This window comes from Mauremys reevesii, linkage group 19, assembly GCF_016161935.1.
Source record: "Mauremys reevesii isolate NIE-2019 linkage group 19, ASM1616193v1, whole genome shotgun sequence".
Taxonomy (NCBI): domain Eukaryota; kingdom Metazoa; phylum Chordata; order Testudines; family Geoemydidae; genus Mauremys; species Mauremys reevesii.
The window spans coordinates 4,508,219-4,534,722 of record NC_052641.1 but is presented as its reverse complement, the minus strand read 5'-3'; the positions used below and the strand labels follow the sequence as shown (position 1 = coordinate 4,534,722).

The 26,504-nt window shown below is 52.4% G+C and overlaps 1 long non-coding RNA gene across 1 annotated transcript; it reads right to left on the bottom strand.

Annotated features, from left to right (window-relative positions):
* Nucleotides 1-788: 788 nt before the first annotated feature.
* Nucleotides 789-22,774, bottom strand: LOC120386666. Its single transcript, XR_005589841.1, has 4 exons — nucleotides 22,735-22,774; nucleotides 5,451-5,635; nucleotides 3,979-4,118; nucleotides 789-1,296 (listed from the first exon to the last, which is right to left on the bottom strand). It is a non-coding gene; the product is annotated as an uncharacterized LOC120386666 (long non-coding RNA).
* Nucleotides 22,775-26,504: the final 3,730 nt, after the last annotated feature.

The window sequence follows — 26,504 nt, the reverse complement described above, 5'->3', positions numbered from 1 at the left end:
GGAGACAAAACCCACCGACTTGCCATGTTAAGTGGAGTCGGCATGCACTTTAGTACACACATAACACTGGTGGGTTAGATCAGAGGTTCTCAAAATGTGGGGTAGGTCCCCCGGGAGGCATGAAATGTATTCTGGGTGCCATGAGAAGTTTAAGGGGAAAAATTACTGCACCTAATTTACCCACAGCAACAAATAACTAGCAAAACTGAGTCCTCCAGACATAGCCTAAGATGGCGCTGTGCATTTGACAGATTTCTGTTAAACTTCCAGAGCATTAGACAAAGTTTTTGCCATCTGTACGTTAATCCATTTGCTACAATGTGGTGTGCACATTTCATTGCAAGCATCGACCACAAGCTCATTTTTGCTTTTGCTCTTATTACAATGGATCATTGGTTCTGTTGGAATCAGTGTCTTTCTTTTTAATATTTAGTGAGAGTTGCATGTTCATTTTTTTAAACTGGTTTATGTACGTGTGTGGCCGGGGGCGTGAACTACAACAGACACAGAGAAGGGGAGTGCGATCAAATAAGTTTGAGACCCACTGGCTTAGATTAATTGTAAAACAAGTTTATTAACAAAAGGAGACAGGATCTGAAGTGAGTTCAAGTCTGAGGCAGTTAGAAATGGTTACAAGCATAAAAGTGCAAACACACATCAATCTAGCAAGGCTTGATTCTAGGCTTTGTTCAAGGTGGCCTTTCTCACCATCGGTCTTTCAGCAAGACGGTGGCTGACTCACCTGCTCACTCAGGATGTCTTCCAGAGGCCCAAAGGGGCTTGTTCCTTTGTCTTCTTGGGTGAAGGAGAGAAATTGGGGGTTTCTGCCCCTTTCGTTTATAGTCCAGTGAAGCTCTGAGATGGATTTTTCTGAAGGTTTCCTCTCAAAGTAAAGTTCAGTCAAGCAGTGAGGAACGTGTCATGGAGCCTAGTGGTACAGGAGGCTCCACACTCTTTCCTCCCCAAAGCTCGTCTGCTAAAATGCAAATTGCCTGGCTCCCTGCAGTCTCCTCCCCCTGCTGTGTCCATGGTTCTGTTCACTACTTCGATGTAAACTGACGTCAACACTCAAAGGCCCGTTTAACTGCTTTGGCCTGCGCAGGGCGGTGTGGCCGTGATTCTGCTCCACGTGCTGAGGCAGCTGTCCGTAACCCCTGGCTTTGCACGTAGTTCAGTGTGACCGGGGGTGGGAAATGGGAGCTACGAAAGGCATCACGGCAGCAAGGGAAGATTTCAGGTGGCCTGTTTCAGAGCGAACGTGGGTCAGGTCTCCACATGGGGCCAAATGAATCCACCCTAGGTGAAACGAGACGGCGAGTCATAATGCCAAACGTGCCGAGAGGTAGAACCAGCACCGCTCCCAGGAGACACGTAGCTCACAGATCACAGGGGCCTAAATGAACCTGTCGAAGGGAGCCATTCCCACCCCACCTCCCAGCGCTGTGGAGGGGCAAGAGGGGGAGGCCATGGGGGGAAGGAAAGGATGGTTGTGCCCACTGCTGTGCCCTGTACAGCTTCAGTCACCTTCCTCCTGCGCTCGTTGCAAAGCAGCTCAGACAGCAGCACGACCAGAGAGCTGACAGCGGGGAGAGGCCGCTTTCCCCACACACACACATGCTGCAGAGGGGGAGAGATTCTGGCTCCTGAGACTCAGCACATGCCAAGGAGGAGACCGCCTGCCCCTCTCAAATCTCAGGGGAAAGAGGTGCTGCAGGGCCAGATCAAGGCAAAGGTTCTGTAGATCTGTGTGTAGGGCTCCAGGCCCGGGTCCTCAGAGATATTTAGTGCCCAATTGCCATTGAAATCAATGGGAGTTAGAGGTCTGGGCCCCAGCTCCTGGAGTCATGGGATGAGAGCAGAGTCTCAGCTTTCATTTAGAAATAATTACTTTCCTAGCCCACATGGCTGGCGACAAAAGCTTCAAAATGCGATGAGAATCTTACTGATGCAGCAACATCCACAGAGAGCCTAGAAGCACAGCTCCGGGAGTGGGAGCTGCCCACACAGCTCCTGGGGAAAGGCACCACCACCCCCTGGGAGGGGTTCAGGGGACCTCGCTGCCACCAGCTCTGCTGGGCTTTGCAGTTACAAAGACTGTGTGAGCTGGCTGCTGGGACGTCTCAGAGACTGTGCGTTGTCTCTTAAAGAAAGGCACTCAGTCTCGCTCACTCACCGGGAAGGCTGGTTCAGATCTCAGACCATAGCAGCTCTCTCCTGCTCTCTGAGTGCTGAGCCAGGCTGTCCCCTCTCCCCTGCTCTGCAGAGATGGAGAACACGGGCAGGGGAAGGGGACACCCTGACATCAACACCCCCCTCCCACCACCTGCTCTGCACAGCTAACAGGAGGGTCCCGGGAGCAGCTGCAGGAGCAACGTGGGTGCACAGCAGTGGGGGAAGGGGCACCCAAACACAGGCTGCTGGATGTGCACGGTTCTGCTAATCAAGTGTGCGGCACTTGAATCTCTCCTGGGCAGCTGCTCTACCACGCAGCTTAGAGGGAACACCGGGGCAGACCCCAGCCTGGCTGAAGCACTGATCCACGGAGTGGGGAAGCCCTGACCTGGCCAGAGGGGCGGTGCAGGCCCCATCTTCAGCCAAACACAGATCTGTGAGGTTGGCCCCTGCTAATACCACCCCCTGCCCCTGTGCGGGAGGATTCGCACTCTGGTGGTGGGGCCATCGAGCAGGGTATTGCACTGGGCAAGGTCACAGGGACCGAGGGCCCTGGGTTGCCTGAATCCAGCCTTGCTGGGGGGAAGGAGACCAAAGGGGGGACTTGAGGGGCTGTGAATTCATGGGAGACTGGGGGGAAGCCAGGGAGAGGACAGGGAGTGTCACGGGAGAGCCCAAGGGTGAAGGAGGAAGCCACACAGAGTAGAGGGACAGCAGCCCCATCCCTGGACCCTGCTGCGTGCACAGTAACTGTGTCTGGGAAATCAGGGCAGCAGGTCTCCTCCCGCACCAGCACAGAGCCGTCCCGCCCGCTAGCAGGAGCCCATGGCACCTCCCTTCACGATACCCACCAAACCAATGTTGTTCTCCTGTGCAAAACATAAATCGTCCAGGCAGAGAAGCCCCCGAGGTGACTGATCAGCAGCAACAGCGCCCTGTGGCTTTGCAGAGTACAGATCTGGGGCCGGTAGGGGCAGGTTCAAGGGCCCAGAGCCAAGTCGAGCCGCACACAGAGAAAAGCTGCAGCGCTGGTTACGGTGAGTGGGATTTCCCCTCCACCAACCAGCGAGAGGGAAAAGAAATGCACAGAACTGAACACATCACACACGCACCGCGCAGTCCCTACACACACACCACTGCATGGCTCACAACACACACACACACACACACACACACACACATAGAGCATGGCATAGTTCATACCACACACACATGCACACACACACACACACACACACACACACACACACAGCTCACATCACACACACGCACACACTCCACTCAGCACAGCATGGCTCACAACACACACATGGAGCATGGCATGGCTCATACCACATGGACACACGCACACATACACGGCTCACATCACACACAAACACCCCACTCGGCACCGCATGGCTCACATCACACACACACACAGCACTGCATGGCTCACATCCCACACTCATTTAGGACTAAACGGTCAGTTTTCATTCATTGGCAGGTTAGCAGCAGGGCGCCACAAGGATCGGTTCTAGGCCCAGGGTTGTTTAATATAGTTCTCACTGGTCTGGAAAAGAGGGAGAGCAGGGAGGTGACAGAATGTGCCGATGACAGAATTATTTAGCTTAGTCAAGACCAGAGAAGCCTGTGAGAACTTCAGAGGGATCAGCCAAGGGCAGGGGATGGGCAGCATGACAGCAGCTGGAATTCAGGGTGACAAAGGCAAAGTGAGGCACCTTGGGAGGAGGAATTTGACTGACTTTGTGCTCTGAGGGAGTGTGGCCCAGCACTGGCCTGGGCTCTGTCCCTGGCTCTATCACTGACCTGCTGGGTGATCTTGGGCGAGTTCGTCCACCTCTCGTCTGTTTCGACTGCATGCTCGTTGGGGCAAGGACCGACTCTTGCAATGTCTGGGCAGCGCCTGGCACAAGAAGCCTGACCATGAGTGGAACTTCTAGATGCTCCTGTAAGAGAAACAATAACAGCACCAAGGAAAAGGACCTGGGCATTGTGCGCAGCTCAACGGAGACCTCTGCTCAGGGTGCAGCCGCACGCAAAAAAGCCAACAAGATGCTAGGATGCCAAAGAATGGGATGGAGAATAAAACTGAAAATCTTCTAATGCCTTTATATTAATCAATGGGCCATCCTCATCTGGATCCTGCATGCGACACTGGGCACCCCGTCTCCAAAAGGCTACTACAGATCTAGAGGAGGTTTAGAGTCCTGCAGCCAGAATGACTAGGGACATGGGAAAACTGCCATACAGAGATTGGACAGGTTGGGATTGTTTGCCTTAGAGAGGAGATGGAGAAGAAGGGACGTGATAAAAAGATACAAAATAACCAATCAGCCAAGGAAGGGAGATTGGGGACTTCTAGTCACTCCGTCTCCTAATGGCAAGAAAACGTCAATGAAATTGAAAGGTGGAAAATTCAGAACTGATAAAAGGAAACTGCTTTTCAACCAAGACCCAATTAGCCTGTTCAACTGATGGCCACAGGATCGTAATCGCAGCTATATTGCTGCTGTCCTGGCGCTCTAGTAATTGAAATACACATCCTCCCTTTTCCTTTAACTGTCATATTAAAACCAGCACCCACAAAGCCAGCCGCCCTCAGTATGCCCCTACCCTGAGCACCCCTGCCTGCTCTCTAGGGCATCTCAGTGCCCTCCAGTAGTGCTGGAGAGCAGAGTCTGCTGGCTCCTTGCACCTCTCTGCCACTGCCTACTGATGGGCAAGTTTCAGCTGTTTACCCTGTGACATACCAGGGTACAGTCCAGAGCAGTGAGGGGCGATGCCACCCCTATCCTGCATTCTGGGGTGCCTCACAATGCCTTGCTGAAGTAGCTTCCACCTGGGCCGCTCACAAACAGCCTTTCAGCATGCGAGCAAGCCATGAGTGTCTGTGTGTAACTGCAGCCTGCCAGCCACACCTGGGTTATGCTCTGGCTCTCACCAGCCTGGGTTATACTGCAGGGTGACCCCAACACACACCCCATCCTGGATTTCCCCCAGAAATGTGGGTCCTCTCCTGGACAGTAGAAATATTTTAAATCCCTTATTCCTTGAAGAGAATATGCCAGTTTATCATTTCAAATAGTTATTCAGACACTTTAATTTAAACACACTGGATTAGATAAAACAGTAAAACAAGTTTATTAACTACGAGAGAGAGATTTTAAGTGAGCACAAGTAATGAGGCATAAAAGTTAGAAATGGCTACAAGAAAGATAAAACACAATTGGTGCCTAACTTAACAACCTATGTTAAACTCAAAGCAAAATTTCTCTCACCACATCCTCTCAGCAGCCTTACGAACCAAACGTCTCAGGTCAGGACCTCTTCTCCCTAAATCTAGCAAGTGCTTCCTTTATCTTGTTGCTTCAGGTGCTGTAAATGCCAGGGAGGAGTGTGTGTCTTGGGGTATTTGTTCCTCATTTTTATAGTGTCAGTCCTCCGCTTGAAAAACCATTACCAGCTGAGATTCAAAAGACAAAGAGTCAATAGGGAAGGATGTTCCCTGCTGCTTTTCCCTCTCCTGCTAGAGCATCCTTTGCTTCCCTTCCTGCTTGATTACTCTGTTTACTGCTTAAATGCAAATTAAAGCAAGCACACATTATTTTGTTTAGGACAGACCTTCTGTTTGTCAACTTCTGCCTGGGCAGAGCTGTGGTTTTTAGAACATGTTAACGACACCATACAGGGGAATCTTATAACTTCACATACAATGTTGCCATGCATATTTTACCGGACAATACTGATCAGCAAATTATGACCTTTCAAACAATACCTCACAAGGAACACTTTGTACAAAGATTATTACAATAGTGTGTAAGGTGTGAATAGAGGGGTGTATTACATCACAGACCCCCACTACAACCTCTCCCACACCGGGGGTGCACTAGCAGCGCTGCATGTGGGGCCCAGGGACTGGCATAGCAGGAGGTGCGGTATTCTAGTACTGAGGTGTTATTGGCAGAGCTGTGTGAGGACTCAGGACTGGAATAGCAGGGGCTAGGAGGGAGGCTCAGGACTAGAATTGCACTATCACTAGTATGACATGAATCCATTTTCTTCTAACATATAACGGCAGCTTATCCTTTCCTGAGGTCTGTTGCCTTCGCTCTGCTTCATGCACTGAAACAACAAAGGAAAAGCATGTTCCCATTTACGATGTGCAACGTCCTGTGATTCAGAAGGGGCCAGGAGCGCTGTGGTGCGGATAACATTGGGAGGACATTCTCCGCTCCCTGCTCCATGCCCCAGTGGGGTGAAAAAGGCTCAGGACGGAGGCAGGTGGGAGAGGGCTCAGCATGGGCCTGAGGCCCAGGAGGTTAGAAGTGATGCTTGTGTGGCTCCTCCAAGTTGTAAGGGGATGAGGACCTGGCTTCCACAGGTTGGAGGGGGGCACAGGGGTGGCCCTGGGCCCTGACAGCCTGGAGGGGGCTGAGGTGTGATCACGCCCCTTGGAGAGGACTCAGACATGGCCACAGAATAGGCTATTTTGTAGGCTGGGCTGGGAGCCAAGAGATGACTTGCTGGCTCTGCTGCTGATGATTCAACAGTAACTGCACCATAGTTATGATTGTATTTAAATACTTTCATTTTGATGGTGGAAAGTGGTGACTAGCTCATGCTCTGGAGTGAGTTTTAGTAAAAGGAGAAAAGGATTGTAACCCTTGGCTCACTCGGGATTGTTTGGTGTGCTGCAATTTTGGAAAGTTTATAAAAACCAGTGGAAAAATGGGGCATTTTTTGCTGGGGAGCATCTCCTTTTCCTTTGCACCCCAGCAGAACACTGCAGTCCTAGACGTGGCCAGGGGTGCACGTGGCCCTGGTGGGATGCCTAGAACAGCCCTGTCAGGTAAGCACATGACTAAGGTAAAAGAAAAATGGGAGATAATCATAGACCTAGAACTGACTGGAAAGAAAAAGGTTGTGAGTCAGCCCCTGCCTTCCACTAGCAGGACATTTTTTGCCCCATCCCCCCTAAGCCCCCTCAAGGATTGACCTCACAACCCTGGGTTTAGCAGGCTAATGCTCAAACCACTGAGCTATCCCTCCCCTCCTACTAGGCTTTTGAAACAACTCTTTAAAGTGATGATGGCAAGTCTGGGCGCCAATCTCGACAACAAAACATGTGGCCAGGCAAGAACAGCCTCCCTCACTGCTGAGCGAGAGCCGGCACCTCAAATAACCTGCAGCCTAGGAGAAAGTTCCCTGGGCTGGACAGAGCCAACCAGGAGCGCGGTTCTCACCCTTTTTAAAGTGCTGTTTAAATTCACTACCCTTATGATTGGCTCAGGCCACGACCCCCAGCCTAGGAGAGCTGCTGGCCACCCCATTACAGTTCTGAATGAGATTAGCAGAGAACTAATGCAAGGTCCCTGCAGGCCCAGGCCCAAAGTCTCTCTCATAGCAAACCCCAATTTTCCACTGCCACACTTAGAATAGTTACACTGTCTGTAACCACTATGAACTGCTCTCCTCTCCCAGAGGCAGGGCTAGAACCCCTGATCAGCCATAAGCTAATACTGACTAGAAACCAGCCGTATAACCCACTGGGGCAGGATGTGTCACCGCCTGCTCCTCTAGTGGCTGCTCTAGACGAACCTAAACAGGGGGACACGATGTATTGTTATTTATTGTTGTTAAGTTTTGTAGTTGAAAAATCACTTGTGAGCATCTCAGTAGGGGCATCTGCTAAGAACTGAGCAAACCTAATGAAGTCCTGCTCCTCCCTGGCCTCACTCGGGAAGCTGGGCCTTAAACCTGCCAGTCTGTGACACAAGCCAGTCAAATGGGTGGCAGAATGAATGCAGTGTGGAGCTGTGTTGCATATCACACCAAAAGCGACAGACGCTATTTAACTGTTTTTTCTCAGTGTGTGAATTAAATAAACCAGCTTTTTACAGTGTGATTGGAAAGCGGATCCCATCGGAGTTAGCGATTTTGTGGAAAACCTTCACTCTGGCATTTCCCAACCCCTCGGTACCTGGCCTTGCAACCTTAAAGCTCGTTCAACGTAGGAGCAGCAAAAGATGACATTAAGAGAACATTCAAATGGCAAAGCCACGCACCCAAAGGTTAGGCAATGCCAGAATTAAGGTTGCCCAGGCAACATTAATTAGGCCCCTTGTGCATATGCACTGATACAATCTTTAATTACATGGTCACGTAAACAGTTTTTTCCCCGGGGCACAGCACAGGATGGACAGCACTCAGTTAATCTAATCTCATGATTTTTGGAGCCTGACTCATGATTTTTCAGTGTTTGGGCTGGCAAATTATTTGTAAATATGCAAATTAGCTAATTAAATATTTTGAATAAAACCTCACACAGGATGCCGCACAAAATGTGGCAGCTCCATAAAGGAGGGTCAAGTGTGGCCGGGCAACTTTTTGTGCTGTGAGACACACATGAATATGAATAATTGGAGATATAACTATCTCCTAGAACTGGAAGGGACCTTGAAAGGTCATCGAGTCCAGCCCCCTGCCTTCACTAGCAGGACCATGCTTCCAAGAGCCCTGCCCGGGCTTGCTGCTCACATTCCCTTCATTATCCGGCAGGCCAGCACCACTGGGAGCAGGGCTGGCAGGTTCTGGCTAGATCTTCAGAACATCTTCTTTTCTCCCAAGCCAGCGGTGTCGTGTTGATGGCTAGAGGTGGTCTTCCCTGTTCCACGCCAAAGAGAGCTGCATGTCAGCCAGCTAAAGCTACAGCTTGTCAGGCACCTTGTGACCCATGAGGTCGGCAAGAGGCAGCTCGTTATTGTTGGTACAAAACAGCTCTCGTAAAAGGTTGGCCTCCTCCTGCCCGACTCTGGCAAGGCCCTAGAGATGGGCTGTAAATGGAGGAATAAGAAAAACCCACAGACATAAAACAGCATTGCTCAGAAACAGCTGGGGAGGTCTGAGCAGCCCACTGGTGCCAACAGTGGAGCCATTAAAAAGCAATTACATTCTCCTCCCAATGTCAACAAGACATGAGCTAGCGCCCTGATGGGCAGCGAGTCTCCTCTCCTGTAGCTTAGCCTGGTCCCCTGGCTCCAGCACTTCTGTTTCCAGCTGAGAGCTTCATAGCACACAGGTGTGTGGCATGGAGTGACCTTTACAGCTCTGAGCAGCCCACGGGACCCGCACAATGGACTACACAGAACCCAGCCGTGTAGCTTCCTGGAAACCTTTCCCCAGACGAGAAGATGTTCTGAAGATCTAGCCACTGAATCTGTAGGGAGTCAGTATCAAGTAGGATGAGCTGGAATTAGCCCAGCTCACTATGGCTGGGTCGTCCCCTGCAAAGACCGCCACAGGCTCTTTAATGACCCCAGATGGTCAGGACCTTGGTGGTATGGCTCATCTCTATGATGGCAGGGTTCAGCAGCAATGACTCAAAGGGGAAAGCACCTGCACACAGCGCCTCCTACTGGCATTCTGGGTATAGGCTGGGCGCTGACTCAGCGGGAAGAATCCCTCTTTTGACATTCACTCAAACAACCAATAAGTTAATTTGGAGAAAAGCTGATGAACCAAAGACAAAGCATCTGGGGACCTAGGAATGTAGGGAATGCCACCAGTCAGCCAGATCCCTAGCCCAGCCAGGCCAGAGTCCTGCCAAGATCCGACTCTCTGGAGAGAGATGACTCTTCCCCCAAGCAGCGTCTGGCTGACGCGTGCTGTATTGTCTGTTGGAAAGCTCTTCGTTCCTGACCCCTGAACACGAGTTCTTTTTTCCCTGACTGCGGAACGGCAAACGTTCACATTCAGGGTAGCCAACCTCTTTTCAAATCCAAGGAATAGCTTTTAGCTCTGCCCCCTCATCCCCCCCGCTGGAGTGAATTCCTGAGGTCCTGGGCATGCTGGGTGAAGAAATAGTTCATTTAATTTGTTCTAAATTTACTGGCCTTTCATTCTGGGAGAGCCCTTGTTCTCATATCCTGGGGAATCGGAGGGACTGATCCATCCTCACATCACCTCTTAGTCTCTTAAACCCCTCACTTACATCCTCTCTAACGCGTCTCCTTGCCAGCCTAAATAACCTTTGTGTTTACAATATACAAATCCCATCCGCTCGAGCCTCTCCTTTGCCCTTGCTCAGCCCCGGCTACAGCAGGTGATGAGTAAGATGAGGCTACTCAGTCTGGATCCAGTGGGCCAAATGGCCAGGTATAGATAACATAGTGGTTAAATCACCGGTAGCTGCCAGCGGCGGCCTGTCTACACTAGCACTCGCACCATTGCTACCACCGAGGGCGCTATGGCAATGCAGGTGTTAGGGGGTGCAATGGGCAGAAAAATGCTAGTCGAGGTAAGGCCATGCACCCTGGCTGACATGGCATCAGAAATGGTTCCACCTGCGCTACAAGAGCACTTCAGCCCTTCCCAACCCCACGCCAAGCAGGGCTGTTCCCCAACGCCGTTGTCAGCGATGGTTCAGTTGCCCATTGTAGAGAACACTTTGAAGCCTGATCCTGCTGGAGAGCTCTTAATCTAGCAGACAAAGTGATCCAGTGGTGGGAGGCATTTTCAGTTTGGACTTTGCTAAGTTGAAAATTTGCACCATGAGGGTGACTAGGGTAATTAACTATGGGAACTGCTGCCATGGGACGTGGAGCATTCTCCATCGCTTGGAATCTTCACCTGACGGTCACAGGTCTTTCTAAAAGACATGATCCAGCTCAACCACAGCTGCTGGGCTCCGTGCAGGAATCGCTCAGTGAAATGTTATGGCCTGTGTCACACAGGAGGTCAGTCTGGATAATGACTGTGTCCCCATCTGCCTGTAAAATCCGTACCTCTGTGAAGTGCTAAGAGGTTCTGCAGGAGGAGCAGATGGCGGAGACTGTGCTCACATAGGGAGCAGTCCATATCCTGAGGCATGTTAAAAATGTATGTAACAGTGCTAATCACGTTGTTCACAGATTATACGATGTCCCTCAGCCATGACCTCAGATTTGAAGAACATTTTTAACCTGCTGGTACAGCTGATGTCACTCTGTGCCGACACAGACTGCGTGTGTGCTGCAAGAGGACTCAATTTTCCAAACCAAGCGTCTGTACGTAACCGGGCCTGGGCTCGTTGGTTGCAATAGGGAGGCAGAGAGGGGGTTCTTTTCCCATTTGAACCCTGTGTCTCACCAGCTATTTCTGCCCCTGCATAGCCCCATTTTAAGACCAGAGAGCAGCTAACGTCTAGAGAAGCTGAGTGAGAAAGGAAAGAACAGGACGTCGCCACAACATATAATGGCCTAGGAATCAGGGGCGGCTCCAGGCACCAGCGCACCAAGTGCATGCCTGGGGCGGCAAGCCGCGGGGGGTGTCCCTGCCGGTTGCCGTGAGGGCGGCAAGCACGTGCCTGGGGCGGCAAGCTGGGGGGGTGGCCTGCCGGTCGCTGTGAGGGCGGCAGTCTGGCTGCCTTCGGCGGTGCGCCTGCGGGAGGTCCGCCGGTTCTGTTGAAGGCGCGGGACCAGCGGACCTCCCGCAGGCATTCCGCCGAATCCGCATTACCAGCGGACCTCCCGCAGGCACACTGCCGAAAGCCGCCTGACTGCCATGCCTGGGGCGGCAAAATACATAGAGCCGCCGCTGCTAGGAATGAGCTCGCTTCCAGACACAAACGTCCCCAGTTGAATGCAAGCGAAAGGAAACTTCCATTTGCCTACAATCTTTATGGGCTTTGCAGCAGCTGCATCGAGTTTCGATTGATTTGGAGCCTCTGTTCCCCTCCACCCTGCCACAGACCGTTCTGCTTAGCATCTGTCCTCAATAACCAAACAGGCTCAGGCTGGGGCAAACAGAGGGGGCGGGGGTTGATTTCCCATTGTTAGAAATGTAGCACAGTTCTCAGCTCCCTCTCTCTGCAGCTGAGACCCTCTTAGCCAGAGTTTTCTCATTGTTTTCTCTTCTCTTGTTTCTTCAGCTTCAGCAAACTGACTGGCAACCAGCAGGGCCGGAGAAGTGCTCCCCTCTCCTGTTGTCTCTGCAAACTCAGAGCACTTGCTATCGGCGTGGACGCCAAAAGGAAACACCAAACGTTTTTCCTCCTGCCCCGGCGAGCCCTGTCCCCTCTCAATTTTGCCCTGGGGTTTCACCCAGCCCAGCAAGTTTGGTGACTGCCCGCAGTCCCGAGGGCGATGAAGTTATGCTTTCTGTAGCCCTGCTCCGCACCAGCTCGGGGGCTGTGGGAGCCGAGCGAGACGGGGTGCTCAGGAGCAGTTCCAGGGTGCATGAGAAGACAGTAGGGGAAAGCACTAGCACTTTGCTCCCTTCCTTGTCTGGTTAGTAAAGGGGAGTCCCAGCAAGGGGTCCATGGGGTGCCATGGACAGGGGAATGCTCCTTCCCCTCCTCCTCTGCCCTGGTTTGGCCCCTGAGGGATCCCTGATCATCTGGCCATGGGGGAGGGGCTTGGGGACAGCAGGGGGCCATGGTGAGACGCTCAGGGTGCAGGAGTGGGAAGCGCTGGTGCTTTCCTGATCTCCTCACCTGCTGGGCCCCCTGTGAGTCCTGTCCCTGGGCTCCCCAGAGGCCCAGAGAAAGAGAAGAAGTGAGTCCAGGAGGCTTGTGGGGCAGAACCATGGGGCATTCTTCCTTCTCCCTCCTGAGGCCTGCAGGGCTAATGGCCCGAGGAGCATTCCGAGCCCAGGAGAATGCTCTCACCAGCCTTTTGGAGGGAAAAGTCTCTTTCTTCCAGGGACAGGAGGCCGCCCTAGCACTGAGCTGTCAGAAGACAAGGGGCTAGAACCTGGCACTGAACATCAATGAGAGCTGAGGTCTCGGCAAAGCTGCCATAGCCCCTGCTGATCTCCTCAGGGCCGACGTCCTGCCGCCCTGCTCCACATTCAAAGGGCAACACTGCAACCAACTGCCCTTTGGCCCCTGGCACTCGGTGGTGGGGAGAGAAGTCTGGTACCCTGCATCCGCCTTGCTGGGGTGGGGGCTGGGGGAGCAAAAACCCATGTGATGCCTCTTGGAACTCTAGGGAGTGCTTTGCTATTCGGGGGGAGGGGGGACTCAGGACTCCCTCGGCCCATTCACTTCACATTTGGTAGAAAAATTCTGCCTCGGCTCCAGACCGAACCTAATCATTTTGAGAGGGATGTGATTATTTTTGTGGCTATTACAGGGGAAGGGGCTCAATTGCCATGTAAACGATGGAGCAACGGCTGATGCTTCAGGGTGGAATTATGCTGGAAGATTGCTGAGCCGTGAGGACACGAGGAAGGAGCGAGGCTCAGTGACAGATATGGTCCCTTTGTCTGTCAGGCGGGCTCTCCAATGAAGGGGTGTTTGCACAGCTCGTGGGGGGTTACCCTATTGGAAATGTACTCTCCAGAGCTCCCAGTCTCATTGGTCTACATGGGCGCACCACTCCTTCCGAGCCAGCTCACTAGCCACATCTGAGCACCCAGAAGGGCCTCAGTCTAAACTTTAGACTCTAAACCAAAGCAAATGGGCAGCATTTTACAGCTACTTTGGCCACTCTATTGGCACCGGGCTGGCTCTGTCTCTTGTCAGCACATGCTGTATTTCTGTCCACACAGAGTGCACCCCACTGCCGCTGCCACAGAGCTCGGGAAACTTAGAATCCGAATCACAGGGCTAGAAGGGCCCGCAAGGGCCATCTACTCTAACCCCTACCGTTGTCACAATTTAATGCCAAGGGCCCATGCAGGTTGATGCCAGATATAACAGCACATGCCCAGCTGCGAGCACTTTACCTGGAGACCCAGAAATCCCAGAGGAAATAAAATGCAGCATTCCAGAGTGCCCAGAACTGCAATCTGCAGCCAATTCCTCGAGAGCATTCTAAATATTTACCAGGAATCAGTCAGAGGCTGAGGATGAGCTCCATGCAGAGCAGGAAGCATGGTCCTGAGAGACTCTGACCATAATCCCCATTGGTCTTGGTTCTGCTCCATCATCCAGTCTTGTCTGTCGGTCTTTGACTGGCTCCTGCTCCCTCAGTTGTATCAGGGAGAGGACGGTTTGCTTTAGGCTGTTGCTAAATGACATATGTATGTTAATAGCTTGAAAACTGGCCATGAACCCTGAACAGTCCCAAAACTCCCCTCTGTTCTCACTGTCCCTCAGCATGTACAGTTGTGTAGGGCTGGAAGCCTTATGTTTTCCGGCTCCTGTCTATAAGAGTGTGTGCGCTCTTCCCTGGACTATGAGGAATCCATCCCTCAGTGCAGAGACAACCAGTGAGCCGAGGTCATGGAGAAGTGGCCTGTTACACCAATATGTTATTACCACTTCAGAAACCTGTGCGTACCACAGACTACAAGGATCAGTTGTCAGGGCAACCTTCAAATGGGGCAGTTCTGAGGCCTTTGGAGCAGTTTGAAACATTCACAAACCAGGCCTTAGAACACCCCTGCAAGGTAGATCGTGTCCCTCCTTTACAGCTGGGGACTGAGCAGCAGGAAGGTCGAGTTACTTGACAAAGGACCCAGAGTCTGGGGCAGAGCTGGAACAGAAATCACATCGCCTGACACCCAGGCTCATGACCCAAACACAGGCTGCATTGCGTGCTACAGAGCATGTTCCCTCCCACAAGGCCAAACTGAGCGTTCAGATCAGCAGGCTAAAGTCCCCCCGATACCAATGAGAATTGAGCTCACTTACACCAGGTCGGTGTTGAATCAAGGTCAGGCATATTAGAGTGAGGGCACTACTAAGGGCCAGTTTCTATCCTCGGAAGCACTGGCTGCCAGTCTGGCTGAGGTGGGATACATGGCAAACTGGGCCGTAGTGGTGTCTCTATGGCATCCCAGTGGCTCCCGCTCTCTGGAGGATAGAGACGAGCAAGCGGAGAATGAAGAAACAGTCCCACTGGGAAGTGAATGGAACCAGTACATGTTGATCAAGTCATAGATCTGAAGGTCAGAAGGGACCATTAGATCATTCAGCCTGACCTCCTTCCCATCACAGGCCACAGAAACTCACCCAGCCATTCCTGCATCCAGCCCAACCTACTTGGGGCTAACCTGGAGCAGATCTTTCAGAAAGAGACAGCCGGTTTAAAGACTCCAAGGGCCAGCTTGTCAGAGGTATTCAGGGGCCTAAAGGTGCAGCTAGGCACCTAGTGGGAGTTTCCAAAGGGTGTGGACACATGGGTGCTTCTGAGAGTCCCATTAGGTGCTTTCTGCATCTTTAGGAATCTAAACGCCTTTAAAACTCTGCTCCCAAGTGACAGACAATCCCCCCCATCCCTCGCGGTTCAAAATGTACAGCTCACGTCTAGTTTGAATTTCTCCATCTTCAGGTTCCAGCCATTGGATCTTATTCTGCTAACTGAATGAAAGAGCCCTCGGCTACCGGGAATCTCCTCATGCAGGTACATGTAGACCGGGATCAAGTCACCTCTTTGATAAGTGAACTCCTTTAGTCTCTGCTGGAAAGCAGGTTTTTCAGACATTGCACCATTCCTGTGGCTCTTTTCTGAACTCTCACCAATGTTTCAACATCCTTTTTGAAGTGTGAACACCCGAACTGGACACAGCACTCTGCCAGAGGCCTCACTAGTGCCATACTCTGGGGTAACATAATCTCCCATATTAATGGGAAGATAGAGTAGAAATACGGAAATTATATCCCTCTGTATGGCTGGAATCCTGCTTTCCCGGATACACTCCCTCATCTTTTAAATACATCCTAGAGTCTTTGTTCCTAGCTGTCTGACCTTGCATCTGGCTGTATTTAAATGGATGTTCTTTCTTTGTATTCAGCTTACCAAGGGATCCAGAACTAACCTGTCGGTATCATTATTTATCACTTTGTCGTGGGGTTCAGGGTGCAATCCAGACCAGTGAGGGGATGAGTCACCACCTGCCCTGTAACCAGGCAGATCGAGGGACGTGATCATTCCCCTCTATTTGAACAATTGGTGAGGCCTCATCTGGAGTACTGTGTCCAGTTTTGGGCCCCACACTACAAGAAGGATGTGGACAAATTGAAAAGAGTCCAGCGGAAGGCAACAAAAATGATTAGGGGGCTGGAGCACATGACTTATGAGGAGAGGCTGAGGGAACTGGGATTGTTTAGTCTGCAGAAGAGAAGAATGAGGGGGGATTTGATAGCTGCTTTCAAGTACCTGAAAGGGGGTTCCAAAGAGGATGGATCTAGACTGTTCTCAGTGGTAGAAGATGACAGAACAAGGAGCAATGGTCTCAAGTTGCAGTGGGGGAGGTTTAGGTTGGATATTAGGAAAATCTTTTTCACTAGGAGGGTGGTGAAGCACTGCAATGGGTTCCCTAGGGAGGTGGTGGAATCTCTTTCCTTAGAGGTTTTTAAGGTCAGGCTTGACAAAGCCCTGGCTGGGATGATTTAGTTGGGGATTGGTCCTGTTTTGAGCAGGGGGTGGGACTAGATGACCCCCTGAGGTCCCTTCCAACCCTGAGATTCTATGATTCTATGATTGAAAGGCTGATTGATGATGGAGCCCAGCTGAGAAGGAACAGGCAGGGCTGCTGTTAAGCCAGGAAGTTGGGAACAGAAATGGGCTAGGCTGGGAGAGGAGGTGGAGGATTTTCTGACCCCAAATGATATTACTCTAGAACAGCGGTTCTCAAACTTTTGTGCTGGTGACTCCTTTCACAGAGCAAGCCTCCGAGTGCGACCCGCCCCCCTTATAAATTATAAACACTTTTTTAATATTTTACACTATTATAAATGCTGGAGGAGAAGCAGGATTTTGGGTTGGAGGCTGACACTCCGCAACCCCCCATGTAATAACCTTGTGACCCCATGAGGGGTCACGACCCCTAGTGTGAGAAACCCTGCTCTAGAAACTGAAGAAGAGTCTATTAGAAAGGGAGAATGGTTACAAAGTAGGAAAAAAAGAAGAGACTAGAAGCAAGATCAGACGACGATGATATCAGCATAAGAGCTAAGCTGAGGAAGGAAATAAACCAGCATAAGCAGCAAAGAATCCTGTGGCACCTTATAGACTAACAGACGTTTTGCAGCATGAGCTTTCGTGGGTGAATACCCACTTCTTCATGTTACACTTGTAAGATCCCAAGCCAAAGAACTAAGCTTCAGTGATGTTAACCCCAGGAAAGTAGCTGACTGGATTTAAGGAAGCCTAGGGGATCTTGTGAGAGCGAGGAGGGGATCTTTTCACTGAATGTAAAAACAAAGAGCAAGCTGATAAATGCTAAAAAGTAAAGTGCTGATGAAAGTCAAAATAAGTTGCCAGCTACCAAAGGATTTGACTGAACTAAAGTGGGTGATACGGAGTGTATTGGCATTGACCAATGATAGGAGAACCAAACGCATGGGAGAAAATAAAGTGTTGGTAAGTAAGTGACTAATTAGTAAATGAGGAAGAGAAAACAAGCCATCAATATGTACTAATTACATGTGATGAATTTACCTGAGAAAGTAACCCTGGGGTTTCAGCTGTTCAGACCCAAACCGCATCTCCCCTCTCCCCTACAGTGTTATGAGCACTAACGGTATGGGCACGTCGCAGTTAAAGGGAAAAGAAGATGCCGTAACTGTGGAGGACAGCAGGCCTCTCCCTAGGGACACGGTATGGGAAGGACAGAGGCCAAATGTCGTCGCTGTTGTAGCAATCACAGTCCGGCCTCTAGAGAGTGTAGTGCGGCCAGGCAAGTAAAGAGACGCAAAAGACAAACATTGTGAACAACGTCTCTTATGCAGAAGCTGTAAGGAGACTCTCAAGGTATCAGGTGAAGCGGGAAGAAACAATCAGCAGGAAAAGGGGAACTGGAGACTCATTCTATGAAGACTATAATAAACCCTGCTGATTCAAGGAATAGGCAATTATTAAGGCTGCGTGTCTGTCATGGAGGTCACAGATTCCATGACCTCTGTGACTTCTGCAGCGGCCTGGTGCTGGCTCAGGGGCACTTACTTGGTGGGGGTGCCCGGCTCCCACTGGTATGTCCCTGCAGCTCCTAGGCAGAGAGGCCAGGGGGCTCTGCGAGCTGCCCACGCCTGTAGGAGCCGCCCCCAGAGCTCCTATTGGACAGGAACCTCAGCCAATGGGAGCTGCGCCTGTGGAGCCAGCGCTTGTGGCGAGAGCAGCGCGCAGAGACCCCCGGGCCGGAGCAGCGGGGACACGCAGAGCCCGGTATTTAGCCTGTGCATCCCACCAACGTGCAGTAGTAATTCCACTACAAACTTTGGGCAAACTATCCACACCGATTGCCCTGACGTCCTGTGTATTGCTGGAGCTCCTAGAGCTCTGGCTCCTTGATGGCAGCTGAGGATCAGGCCCCAGATAGTTCTCTGCATGCCGGGTACTAGGTGCTGTAATTAGAACTGCCGCTAGAGGGCACCCAAAGCACTGTGTGCAGGTGGTACCGCAGTACAGCATACAGGGCTGCTTTCCACCATAGGAAACCATAGAAGGCCTGAGCTCATAACAAAAGGTTTGTTTTAAAACAATCAGGGCTGCAAGGAAGGCTGGGAAGAGCTGCTGTCCCGTGGGCCGTGTCAGAGCCCTCATCCCGAAAAGGAGAGAGACCCCCAGCGTCCAGCTCAGTCCCAGGTCAGTGGTCAATGAGTCCCATCATTCAGCAATACCAGCAAACACACCCACCGGAGCACACCTCAGCAGCGGGCCTTGGGATAGCGCACGGCATACACAACCAGCAGAGTGATGCACCTGTCAAACCGCAGTTACTCTCCTACATGCATGTGTGTGTGCATAGATGGGTGTATACGTTCTGTGTGTGTGTGTAGCACCGGCAAACCAGATGCCGGCTCATGCCAATGTCCCCCTGTCTCAGCTGAACACTGATAAATCCCTGGCTGGAACCAGTCTGGCTCGCCTGTGTGTTAGTATTGTTAACATAGGTATTAGGATTATAAAAATGTGTGTAAGGGCCAGGGGCGGCTCTAGAAAGTAGGCTGCCCCAAGCAGCGCGGAGCGCTGCGCCGCCCTTCCCCGGTCCTGCGGCGGGTCCCCTCTTCCCACGGCTCCGGTTGAGCTCCCGCCGGCATGCCTGCGGCAGGTCCACCGGAGCCTGGGACCAGCGGACCTGCCGCAGTCATGCCTGCGGGAGCTCAACCGGAGCCGCGGGAAGACGGGACCCGCCGCAGTCATGCCTGCGGCAGGTCCGCTCGTTCCGGGCTCCGGTGGACCTGCCGCAGGCATGCCGGCGGGAGCTCAACTGGAGTCAAATGCCGCCCCCCCGGGAAACGGCCGCCCCAAGCTCCTGCTTGGCGCGCTGGGGTCTAGAGCCGCCCCTGGTAAGGGCCCATCTATCACAGAGGCAGGCTCCCCTGGGTGGTGCGACGGATCACAGTGCCCAAGGGGACTGTCTGTGACCCCAGGTTTAGGCTGTTATGGGGCCTGAGAAGTTTACACGTGATAATTGGTTGGTGAAATCTAAGTACAGAACTCACCGCCCGTGTGGGGTTTGTGCCCTAGTTCTTCACAGCCTGCCTGAGGTTGGTGCTCATGGCCATACACTGGGGTCTCGCACACAGGTTTGTATCCTGCTGAGACTACACCAGTGGCTGGTGATTTACAGTCACAGAAGTTCATAATACGACCCTTCCAGTATTTCCTTACAGGATGGGATACAGGTGTTACAAGTGAGATTAATACAGGCAGCAACGTACACGCGTTAAATAAAGTCTAAACACATTCTTATACCTGCTTTAACAATCCTAATACCCAGGTGTCAGATTGAGTCCAGCTGGGTGTTTGTCAGTGTTCAGCTGAGATATGTGTGTGTCGGTGTGTATATATCTAGTATGAGTGTGTCTCTGTGTGTACGGTCTGTGAGTGTACAGTGTGTGGGGCTGTGGGTGTACAGTATGTGAGGCTGGGGGTATATAATGTGTGTGTGTTGGGAGGTGTACAGTATGTGGGGCTGTGGGTGTATACAGTGTGTGTGTGTGTGTGTGTGTGTGTGTGTGTGTGTGTGTGTGTGTGTACAGTATGTGGAACTGGGGGTGCATACAGCATGAGTGTCTGTGTGTGTACAGTATGTGAGGCTGTGGGTGTATAATGTGTGTGTGTTGGGGGGTGTACAGTATGTGGGGCTGTGGGTGTATACAGTATGTGTGTGTCTGTGGGTGTACAGTATGTGGGGCTGTGGGTGTATACAGTATGAGTGTGTCTGTGGGTGTACAGTATGTGGGGCGGGGGGTGTATACAGTGTGTGTGTGTGCGTGTGGCTGTACAGTATGTGGGGCGGGGGGTGTATACAGTATGAGTGTGTGTGTGGCTGTACAGTATGAGTGTGTCTGTGGCTGTACAGTATGTGGGGCGGGGGGTGTATACAGTATGAGTGTGTGTGTGGCTGTACAGTATGTGGGGCGGGGGGTGTATACAGTATGAGTGTGTCTGTGGCTGTACAGTATGTGGGGCGGGGGGTGTATACAGTATGAGTGTGTGTGTGGCTGTACAGTATGTGGGGCGGGGGGTGTATACAGTATGAGTGTGTCTGTGGCTGTACAGTATGTGTGTGTCTGTGTCTCTACAGGATGTGGGGCGGGGGTGTATACAGTATGAGTGTGTGTGTGGCTGTACAGTATGAGTGTGTCGGTGGCTGTACAGTATGTGGGGCGGGGGGTGTATACAGTATGAGTGTGTGTGTGGCTGTACAGTATGTGGGGCGGGGGGTGTATACAGTATGAGTGTGTCTGTGGCTGTACAGTATGTGGGGCGGGGGGTGTATACAGTATGAGTGTGTCTGTGGCTGTACAGTATGTGGGGCTGTGGGTGTATACAGTGTGTGTGTGTGTGTGGCTGTACAGTGTATGTGTTATTCATATTCTTATACCTTCCTCTGCATCAGCTGGTGCTGGCCACGGCCAGAACACCGGTTGGAGCCAGTCTGGCAGTTCCTGTGTCCCGGTGTGGACAGGAAGCTGCACAGGCAGCACTTAGGACTGATCTACACTTGGAAATTTACCAAAACAGCTATTCCGAGATAATTATTTCCGAACAGCTATTTTGGGATAAGCCGTCATGAGGCCGCTCTTATTCCAGAACGAGTCCCTCTTTTCCATTTAGCTTCATCCACTTTGGATCCAGCATGTGACCAAAACAAGGAGCTGGAGCCAATGGCTAATCAGTCACCACTGGGACTTACATCAGAGCCTCAGAGGCAGCTCTGTGCCCCAGCACACGACGCTTCCTTCTGCAGCACGAGAGCAGCTTGTTACACCTGTCCCGAGGCAGGCACAGGGCCTCCCTATGTTCTGGACAATGTCCAAGCCCAGGAGAAATTGCTTCCAGATGCAGCTGCCTACTAGGAGAGCCCCCAGCTCCCAAACTGATTTGAACATAGGAGCAGGTTGTGGCCAGGCTGGGCTGGAGCCCACCTGCCTCCTTACCCAGGCACCACCTTCTCTCTCAGCTGCTGCTGTCTGTGTGGAGAGAGGAAATTCACACACACGTTCTCCCCTCTTCTCCTCTACAGGCCATTCCTGCCTGGCCCAAAATAGATCTACTGGGCTGCAGCCCTGATATAATTGGCTCAGTCTTTGAACTGCTTTGTCAGCTGAGTTCCCATTAATTTCTTTCCATGACCTCGTTAGTGCAGGGGATAAATGGGCGGCTTGTTTCCCCTTTGCTTTGAATGAAGGGGGGTTTGTTTGTTAGAAAGTCAGGCTGGTAATAAGAATCTTCCACTCGCCAAAAATAACTGAAGCTGTTACTGTTTCCTTTCTGCTTCCTTATCTGCACCAGAGGAGTCACAAGGGAGGCTGTGGCCATGACTAGACAAGGCGCTGGGCTGAAAACCTGCCTTGGAGCAAAAGGCTGTGAAACACGGAGCTGAGGCAGACGGCGCAGCAGGGTTACTGGCAAAGCCCACAGCTGTGCACGGGACAGTTCTGCTGGCCCCCTGCTGTCCTGCCCACCGGTGGCAGTGTGTGTGTGGGGGGGCGGGTTACAGCTCCCCCTCCTTAGCTAAAGCAGGACATGGCTTTGAGCATTCCTCCTCTTCGTGGCTTTGAGGAGCACGGCAAATGACACAGGTTTGCAAGAAGCCAGCAGGGGGTTGGGTTGCATAGGCAGAGGCGTCATGCGATGGAGCCCAGATGGTCCCTCTTTGCCATGGCTCTGCTAAAAGCACCCTGGAATATCGTCCGGCAGGAGCTGGATAGCAGAGGGCTAGTTAGTCTCATAGACAGAGGCAGAAGAAGAGCCAGTGGCTGGCAGTTGAATCTAGCCCAATTCAAGGTGGAAGTAAGGCAGACATTTGTAACAGCGAGGGAAATTAATCACTGGAACAAACTACCAAGGGCTGTGGTGAATTCTTCCCCAACTGAAATCTTTAAATCCAGACTGGGTGTTGTTCCAACACTCGGCTCTAGCTCCACCCCGAGGTTCAGAGTTTAGAGGTATCACAAGGTCCTTTGGCCTGTGTGATGCAGCAGGTCTGGCGGGATGATCTCACTGGTCCCTTCTGGCCTGTGTGGCGCTCCGAGCACTGCCACATGCGGATGAGGCAGATGGGCCGGGTGGCGTTCAGAGACATGGAACAATGAAGGGCAGGGGGCTGAAGGGATTCGCTTTTAAGGAACCGTCAGTGACTGATGAGAGCGGGGCTGGGCGCTTGGGAGGTGATGACACATACCTGGGTGATGTGATCCCCATGGATAGAGAGCAGCCGTTCAGTTAGCCGGGTCCCCGGGGTAAAGCAGGAGCAATGGGGCGACCTTTAAAAAGCAAAGCGAGTGTTGGCTGAACAAAACACATGTGCTGGGGGGAGCATCGTGACTCTGGCAGGGATGTGGCCTGGGACAAGCTGAGTTTGTCTCTGTCTAATGTCATTGATTAGAAGTGCCATGCACAGGTTCAGCCGGCATCAATGCCCTTCACCCCCGCCAGAGTCCCACCACCTGGAATGCTGCCCACCCCCCCATCAGTACCAGCCCTGGCATCTCACCTGGCTGAACCCCCGGCCGGCACAGAGCAGTTTGGCAGTGAGGGGCCACACAAACCCCAGGTGCCCTCGCACCCCTGTACAGCACGGGAAGGAGGGCCAGTGCCAATGCCCAAATGGAGTTTTGGGTTTGGGGCATGCCAGCAGCTGGCACTACAGACCTGGCTGCTAGGAGGGGCTTCGTTTCCCAGCAAACCTGCCTGCCAGGCCCAGGATCTCAGAGAATGGGGGGATGGGGAACTGTTGTGAGCCAGGGAGCTCCAGCCATTCCTGCTCCTACCCTCAAGCTAGGCCAGAGACTGTGCTTCTGCCCAACCCCCAACTGCTCTCCCTCCCCTCCATGGCTGCATTGCTGTCCCACAGGCCTTCTCCCAGGCAAGCCCAGGCAGGACGCTGCTGGCCCAGGAACATTCACCAGGCACCAGCTTGGCTCCGTCAGGGCCCTGAGTGCCTGGCAGCGAGTGAATGCTAATAACCAAGGACTAACGTGCCTGGGAATCTCGGCGAGCTCACCGTGGGCTTTGTCACCACAGTGAGTGGGAAATTCTGCTCTGCTGTTCACCCCACTTGTGTCACGTGACATTGTGGCCTGACCCGAGAACAGAGGCACAAGACGGCTCTGGGGGGGTGCATAGCGAATGAACCTTGGCTTGCGTAGTGCTGATTAGGGCTTCCCAGCCCGCCTGGGCTGGGCCCTGGAGGGGATTGCATCTGGACAAACTCCCCTGCAAGCCATGCTATGAGTCCTGGGCTCTCCTGGGAACTGCCTGAGCCCAGCTCCCCCTGCCCCACAGGGGGCTCATCGAACATTTTGCAAATAATCACAGATGGCTTGGACTGCTCAGCAAAGCACAGTGACTGCGCAGATGCCTGCTCTCCCTGTGCAGCCCCCGCCATGCAGCACTGGCTCCTCCAACGCGAGCACCAGCAGGAAATACGAGACCATCCTCCCGTTACCCACTTCATGGCCGTGCACTTAGTGTGCCCAGGCCCCAGGCCAGATGTGTTCTGCAACTGGAATGCATCCCTAGCAAACATTCCCTCTGGGGCTTTCAGGGTCCCCCCGGTGCCAGGCTGCTGGTGTATGTGATCCCGTGAGCAGTGTTCCCATAGCCAGTCATGGAAACAAAATGCGAACGTCAAGACTCCACAATGGCCTCGTTCTATCCCTGGACCATAGAATCATAGAATATCAGAGTTGGAAGAGGCCTCAGGAGCTCACCTAGTCCAACCCCCTGCTCAAAGCAGAACCAACCCCAACTAAATCATCCCAGCCAGGGCTTTGTCAAGCCTGACCTTAAAAACCTCTAAGGAAGGAGATTCCACCACCTCCCTAGGGAACCCATTCCAATGCTTCACCACCCTCCTAATGAAAAAGTTTTTCCTAATATCCAAACTAAACCTCCCCCACTGCAACTTGAGACACTGAGCAGTCTAGATCTATCCGCTTTGGAGCCCCCTTTCAGGTAGTTGAAAGCAGCTATCAAATCCCCCCTCACTTTTCTCTTCTGCAGACTAAATAACCCCAGTTCCCTCAGCCTCTCCTCATAAGTCATGTGCTCCAGCCCCATAATCATTTTCGCTGTCCTCCACTGGATTCTCTACAATTTGTCCACATCCTTTCTGTAGTGGGGGGTCGAAAACTGGACACAATATTCCATATGTGGCCTCACCAGTGCCGAATAGAGGGGAATAATCACTTCCCTCGACCTGCTGGCAATGCTCCTACTAATACAGCCCAATATGCCATTGGCCTTCTTGGCAACAAGGGCACACTGCTGACTCGTATCCAGCTTCTCATCCACTGTAACCCCTAGGTCCTTTTCTGCAGAACTGCTGCTTAGCCTGTCGGTCCCTAGTCTGTAACAGTGCATGGGATTCTTCCATCCTAAGTGCAGGACTCTGCACTTGTCCTTGTTGAACCTCATCAGATTTCTTTTGGCCCAATCCTCCAATTTGTCTAGGTCACTCTGGACCCTATCCCTATCCTCCAGCATATCTACCTCTCCCCACAGCTTAGTGTCATCTGCAAACTTGTTGAGGGTGCAATCCATCCCATCATCCAGATCACTAATGAAGATATTGAACAAAACCGGCCCCAGGACCGACCCTTGGGGCACTCTGCTTGATACCGGCTGCCAACTAGACATGGATCCATTGATCACTACCCATTGAGCCCGACCATCTAGCCAGCTTTCTATCCACTTTATGGTCCATTTATCCAGCCCATACTTCTTTAACTTGCTGGCAAGAATACTGTGGGAGGCTGTTATCAAAAGCTTTGCTAAAGTCAAGTCATGTCACGAGGAGATTGATGCAAAAGGGTGGGAGAGCAGCTCAGCTTCTCGGCAATGTCTTGACTAAGCTGCAGAGCGCCACACTGCACTGCCCAGCTCTGCCGCTCTTGGTGCCACATGCGTTGCCCACTTCACCGAGAGTGGCGCAGGTTGGTGCCAAAACATCCGTTTAAGCAGTGACCCACCGCTGCTCAGTTTGCCTTGCTCCCTTCGAGAGTTGTTTGGGAGGGGCAGGTCTTATTTTAAATTAATCGCTTGTCATTACACAAGGCCTCCAGTTAGTGTGACAAGGGGTAGGTTTGTTAGCGGGCAATGTTGGCATTTTAGCATTATTAACTCTGTCTTGTGATTGACCATTAGTTACGTCTGCACTGCAAAAAACCTGCTGCAGCGAGTCTCCAAGCCTGGATCAACTGACTTGGTCTTGCGGGGCTCTCGCTACATGGCTAAATATAGCAGCGTTGACATTTCTGCTCGGCCTGGAGCCCAGGCTCTGAAACCCAGCGAGCCCGTTACGCTGGGCTCGGAGACATGGCCGCAGGGCATTTTTGCACTGTAGGCCTGCCCAAAGTGGAAAGGTTCCCTCTGGGAACAGGCATTTGAAAGCACATGTGATGCATCTGCTGAAAAGCCATTTTTTCAAGAGAAATAAGGTAGCAACCTCCACTGCTCAAAATCTGTCTGGAAATAGAGTAACTTCCCTGTGTAGAGGGCTATTAGTCTACCCAAAACGGGCTCCTTTTTCATTTCTGAACCTCTCTCTTCTGCCATAATAGGAAGAGCCTATTGGGGGTTGGGGCTTCTGCCCAGCGGGGTGGGAGGTCTCGAGGGGGGTGCCTGTCAGGGGTTGGGGCTTCGGCCCAGCAGGGTGGGAGGCCTCGGGGCGGGGGGCGTGCCCGTCGGGGGTTGGGGCTTCTGCCCAGCGGGGTGGGGGTCTCGGGGGGGTGTGCCTGTTGGGGGTGGTGGCTTTGGCCCAGCTAGGAGGGGGGTCTTGGGGGGGGCGTGCCTGTCGGGGGTCAAGGCTTCGGCCCAGCAGGGTGGGGCATCTCGGGGCTTTAGCCCTGGCTCTCAAACTTCTGATGATTGTCATCTGCGGCTCAGAGGGTCGGTAAGTGTGGCCACCCCGACCGATACCTCTGCTGGCCTCTCTCAGGTCCGCGGGCT